Source organism: Bufo gargarizans, chromosome 11, assembly GCF_014858855.1.
Source record: "Bufo gargarizans isolate SCDJY-AF-19 chromosome 11, ASM1485885v1, whole genome shotgun sequence".
NCBI lineage: Eukaryota > Metazoa > Chordata > Amphibia > Anura > Bufonidae > Bufo > Bufo gargarizans.
In genome coordinates, this window is record NC_058090.1 from 78,094,468 (window position 1) to 78,100,980 (window position 6,513).

Sequence of the window (6,513 nt, forward strand, 5' to 3'; positions counted from 1 at the left end):
GTTTGTTTTTAGTTTTAGCTATTTTAGGGGGATATCTGTGTGTGCAGGTGACTATTACTGTGCATAATTATTAGGCAACTTAACAAAAAACAAATATATACCCATTTCAATTATTAATTTTTACCAGTGAAACCAATATAACATCTCAACATTCACAAATATACATTTCTGACATTCAAAAACAAAACAAAAACAAATCAGTGACCAATATAGCCACCTTTCTTTGCAAGGACACTCAAAAGCCTGCCATCCATGGATTCTGTCAGTGTTTTAATCTTTTCACCATCAACATTGCGTGCAGCAGCAACCACAGCCTCCCAGACACTGTTTAGAGAGGTGTACTGTTTTCCCTCCTTGTAAATCTCACATTTGATGATGGACCACAGGTTCTCAATGGGGTTCAGATCAGGTGAACAAGGAGGCCATGTCATTAATTTTTCTTCTTTTATACCCTTTCTTGCCAGCCACGCTGTGGAGTACTTGGATGCGTGTGATGGAGCATTGTCCTGCATGAAAATCATGTTTTTCTTGAAGGATGCAGACTTCCTCCTGTACCACTGCTTGAAGAAGGTGTCTTCCAGAAACTGGCAGTAGGACTGGGAGTTGAGCTTGACTCCATCCTCAACCTGAAAAGGCCCCACAAGCTCATCTTTGATGATACCAGCCCAAACCAGTACTCCACCTCCACCTTGCTGGCGTCTGAGTCAGCCTGGAGCTCTCTGCCCTTTACCAATCCAGCCACGGGCCCAGCCATCTGGCCCATCAAGACTCACTCTCATTTCATCAGTCCATAAAACCTTAGAAAAATCAGTCTTGAGATATTTCTTGGCCCAGTCTTGACGTTTCAGCTTGTGTGTCTTGTTCAGTGGTGGTCGTCTTTCAGCCTTTCTTACCTTGGCCATGTCTCTGAGTATTGCACACCTTGTGCTTTTGGGCACTCCAGTGATGTTGCAGCTCTGAAATATGGCCAAACTGGTGGCAAGTGGCATCTTGGCAGCTGCACGCTTGACTTTTCTCAGTTCATGGGCAGTTATTTTGCGCCTTGGTTTTTCCACACGCTTCTTGCGACCCTGTTGACTATTTTGAATGAAACGCTTGATTGTTGATCACGCTTCAGAAGCTTTGCAATTTTAAGAGTGCTGCATCCCTCTGCAAGATATCTCACTATTTTTGACTTTTCTGAGCTTGTCAAGTCCTTCTTTTGACCCATTTTGCCAAAGGAAAGGAAGTTGCCTAATAATTATGCACACCTGATATAGGGTGTTGATGTCATTAGACCACACCCCTTCTCATTACAGAGATGCACATCACCTAATATGCTTAATTGGTAGTAGGCTTTCGAGCCTATACAGCTTGGAGTAAGACAACATGCATAAAGAGGATGATGTGGTCAAAATACTCATTTGCCTAATAATTCTGCACGTAGTGTATATACCAATAGTCTTGTATGTTCTTTGCAGGTATTTCCTCCGGTGACATACTTAGGAGGCGTGGTTACTTGTGTTTCCACATTATGTAGTAGACAGAGTTGAGGTCTGAGGTGGGATCACGTGCTTCATCATGTGATGCGGTCACGTGATCACACGTCACAATCTTGCGGTACTTAGGTCGGTACATGAGTGGTTATGCTGCTTGGTTTCTATGACTCCCGCGCCAACATTGGGAGATTTCTCATTGGCCAGCGAACACAGGGGGGATGCCCATGGGGCAATTATCATTAATGATGTGAGGTAGGGATGCAGTAAGTCACGCTCTCCGGAAGAAGCGCACCAGCGACACGTACGTCGGGCTTCTGGCCCTCCCCAAACTGGTTAGTAACTCATGTTTATATGATGCTACTAGTTAGCTAAATTTGGTTACTTAGTGGGTTCTGGTTTATGGTCAGTTACTTCTCAAACTGTATTTTGTTACCACTAGACTCATTGTGGGCCTGCAGTTTATTATTCTATGGGCTTGGACTTTACCGGTTTGCTGTGATCATCTGATCTCCCTTTGTCATTTTATTTCTGTATTACAGGTGATAGCTTTTTGATGGCAATAATGGGGTTTGTTTTACACAGGTTCAGTTTAACATACATGGGTGGGGTCACTATTGTGGGTGATCACCCAGTGATCTATTTACACTTTTCCTTGTGTACTTCTCTCATTGCCATCATATTGCCTGTGTTTTTACATTCAATTAGTGTTAGGGAGGTCACATGAGACATAGGTGAGTTCCCCATCTAATATATAAAGCTGAGTGTATGTGTGTGTGTGTGTGTATGTACGTTAAAGGAATCCGTACTGTTTCATTTACAATCACGAAATTTGGCACAAAGGTACATCAGGTGTCCGGGAAGGTTTTAGACCGGGTCTCAGCTCTCTAGGACATACCGTTACTGAGATATTCCCAAAAAATGCATTAGCCAATAGAAGCTTGCTCACATGACCCTTTTCAGCCAATAGAAGCTCACAGGTCCTCCAGCCTCTACATACACAGTTTTAGTCCAGGTTTACTTAACAACCAAGACATTTTTATTCACTACTGTAGGAGAGCTTTAAAGGAAATCTGTCACCAGGATAATCGCTATTGAGGTAAAGCCATGGCCTAATAGCACTTAGTACCTTATTTCAAGATTTGCCTTTGTTTCGGCAATAGAGGATTTTATCCTCTGAAAATCCAGTTTATTTGGCATGCCAATGAGCCAGTAAGTTGCCCAGAGGGGCGTCACTCTAGCAGGAAACACGATCCAGTAAAGGCCACTGTTAAGGGGGTGGGCCCCTGTGGAGGTCACTGTCAAGGGGGAAGGCTGCTGTAAAGGTCAAAGTTAAGGGGGTAAGCTGCTGTGGAGGTCCAATTTTAAGGTACGGGGCACTGTGGGGGGGTCAGTATTAAGGGGTGGGGGCTGTGGAGGTCACTGTTTTGGGGACGAGGTGCTGTAGATGTCACTATTATAGTGAATAGTGTTCATATCTTTTAACAACACACACAAACATTAAATGAAATAGATTAAATATACCCAAGCGAAGCCGCGTCCTTCAGCTAGTTTATTTATATAGCTGTTTCCGAGTGTGGTTGGATTTTTATTTATCAAGTTATTACCATTTTCTCCAGCTTTGGGGGGGGGGCAGTTTGTTCCAAATTTCGGCACTTCTTGCAATTTATTGTAATTGTCTTTGATATTTATTAACATTAATAAAGGTGTCAATTTTGTACTTTTATGTGTGGATTTGTCAGTATATTTCTTTAGGGGTTCTGATATGATCCCACACATGCTGTATTGTTTTCTATATTTGTAGTTACTATACGCAGGAATACCTAGAGTCCTATCTAGCCCTATAGGACCCTAGTACTAATGGCAGGGACAAGACTACCAGTTCCTCCAAAAGAAAGGATGAACAGGAGTCTCCTTCAGGTCCAATACAAACAATAGGGAAATGCAACACACAGAACCCATACAAAATACAAAAAGGGAAAGGAAAGCCTTAACTTCAAAGGGGCTATGGAAGCAACAGGAACTCCGCCGAGATCCACACACCAGAAATCCACAACTGAAGCTATAAACCGCACAGCATTGTGGGAGAAGCAACAATAAATAAGGTTAAATGACCACATAAGCAAAACCTGAGGCAAGGGGTGTGGCCATTACCAGAAACAACACAGACGGAAGGACCACTGGAGGATCTAAATGATTTCATGCATGTGCTCAATACGAATGAGCTAAATATTAAACTTACCTTTCAGGCTGCAAGAGAGCTGGACTTTCTGGATCTTCACATTCTGGTGGGTGAGGATGGGATGCTCAAAACAGATATCTACAGGAAAAAGACAGCAGTTAATTCCATCTTACATGCAGAGTCAGCACATCCTAGGACAACTATTAATGGAATCCCCACAGGTCAGTTTCTAAGGCTAAAAAGAATCTGTTCGGAAAAAACCCAATATCATAAACAATCAAAAATAATGAAAGACAGATTCCTAGATAGGGGTTACAGTAATCGGCAAATTAAAAAAAGCATGAATGTGGCAAAACAAAGAACAAGAGAAAAATTGCTGTACCCGAATGATAAAATTATCAAGGATCAGAGCCAGGAACCTAGATTCATAACTAATTACAACAGACAGTGGGGGCAAATTAATAAAGTCCTAAATAAACATTGGGAGGTGCTGCTAACCGATATTAAATTAAAACAAATTGTTATGAATAGACCTTTAATCACTGCAAGAAGGTCAAAAAATTTAAAAGACATCCTGGTTCACAGCCACTATATACCTGAGGTGGTGGGAAAGAGGGATGAAATGAAAGGCGGCTCCTATGCTTGCGGCAGGTGCAAAGCCTGTAAAAACATGGAAAGGACAAATGTGTTTATGGACGGAGATAAACAGAGAACTTACGATATCCGGGAGTATATATCTTGCTCTTCCACGGGAGTAGTATATTATGCTACCTGCCCGTGTGATAAAATATATGTAGGCCTGACCACACGAGAATTGCGCAAAAGGATCAGAGAACATGTTAGGGACATAGAAAAGGCGAATGACGAGGAAGACCTAGCAAATTTAAAAACCATACCCAAACATTTTAAAATTTTCCACAAAGCCAATCCAAGTGGACTTAGGTTTAGGGGTATTGACCTAATCCATCTAGGGACCAGAGGAGGAAATAAGGGCAAAAAACTAGCACAACTAGAAAGCAAATGGATCTTTCGACTAAATTCCCTCACACCGGTAGGACTTAATGAAAATTTTGGATTTAGCTCTTTCCTCTGAAATGCAGTGTCTTTTAATCCATTTTATGGGGAAAATAAATGTTATTTTAATGGTTTCTAATTATTTTAGGATATAATACTTTTATATTATATTTTTTTAACAGTTCCATTTAATCATGACTATATATACTTACTTTGGTTTGTTTTGTCCAGGGGCAGTTTGGGTTCCATCTTCCCTTACACATGTGCGATTTTTTGGAGAGGTATCGTGCGGCATTCTGTGGAGTTAATCCATCTGGAGAGGATACATCGTCTTTGGTCCCTTTTAGAAATGAATTTATATGTACAATTAAACCTCCATTAGCGGTTGGAGGCGGACTATAAGATAAAATAACATAGTCAACACATTTTATATATATTTTTTCATTTTACATCAGTTCACAATGTTTATTTATTATGAGTTCAGTCACTTAATTTTAGCTGGCCTAATGCCCGCAATTGTATTTAATCTACATTTGCACTATAGCACTTTATCCATTTTTATATTATTATCTATTTATGTATAATTGATTATTTTGATGTTAATCATGTATATAATTGCACTACCTTTTTTCTCGTTCACCATGTAAACACTTAATAATATATGCATATTTATTTTGCACTTAATATTCATAAGATAAGAATACCACGTTTTTTAGCACTATAAATAATCCCGCAACATATGAATTCATTTTTAAACTTGATATTAATTAATAGTCTTAACCAAATACTAATATTATAGAAATCAGTTACGGTGGTTGTTGAATATTATTCATTATTGATCTTCCTTTTTATCACCATCTATCACATTTATCCCCAGGTTTTATATATTGTAGAGTTCTTAATAATGATCACGCAATTATAACAAGCCTTTTTATAAAAAAACATCTTGCTCCTCCAGCATGCCCCGTACAACCGTATTAGTTACCACCTTAGGCATGCATAGCATGAGACGAGATTGGCACAGTGCGCATGACGGTCCTGCGGCCAGCGGACTTCCCTCTGTCTCCAAGGAGATCGGACGCCGGTGACGTCAGCCCGTGCCGTACGCGACGCGTGGCTGCCCTCGCCGCCGCCTGGACTCGGGAGACGGGCGGAAGTAGTTACAACAGCGGCCGGAAGTGACGCGCCATGCGCCAGCGTTGCCCATCTCGTCTTAGTCGACACATGTGATCCCAAACGCCCCATTTCATTGGCTAACATACATTAATATAAACTGGTCATCTAGCCCCATTAATTTACTCCTCCTGAGGACGCAGAACGGCGAAACGTACGTCGGGGAGATCCAGAGCCTCATTTTTTGACCCCTCTTGACTGGTTTTACATTTTCATCTGACGGTCAGTAGCTTTAGAATTTAGCTTCACTAATTAGCACTTTGTCCACCGCCTTGGTGTCAGTCTCTTTTATATAGCTAAATGGGTGTTTGCTACTAGTACACAGATTCTAGTACACCCCAGATACAATTCTTAATAGAGTCCACCATTGTGCAGTGTTTTAGACCCAGATGATCCCTTTCTATGAGAATAGTCACATTATATGAACCGGCTCTGTAGTTATTAGTTACTTTCACTTTCATGGCTTGGTACAACTTTTACGAAATATTGTTATAAAGTTTTGTAATCATGTTCATTCTGATTTTCTAATAAAGACTATATAAATTTTAAGATTATATGGGTTTCATTGTACTCATTTGTTAAGGGTGTTTACAGACGTCTATTGATCCACAAGGAAAACCTGTCAGATTAAACCATGTGTTGCCAGTCTCACCGATCTCCTTCCACCTG

At 40.7% G+C, this 6,513-nt stretch overlaps 1 long non-coding RNA gene across 1 annotated transcript; it reads right to left on the reverse strand.

The window, feature by feature from the left end:
- Positions 1 to 3,717: 3,717 nt before the first annotated feature.
- Positions 3,718 to 5,034, reverse strand: LOC122921862. Its single transcript, XR_006387070.1, has 3 exons — positions 4,884 to 5,034; positions 4,254 to 4,317; positions 3,718 to 3,795 (listed from the first exon to the last, which is right to left on the reverse strand). It is a non-coding gene; the product is annotated as an uncharacterized LOC122921862 (long non-coding RNA).
- Between the last annotated feature and the right edge of the window lie 1,479 nt (positions 5,035 to 6,513).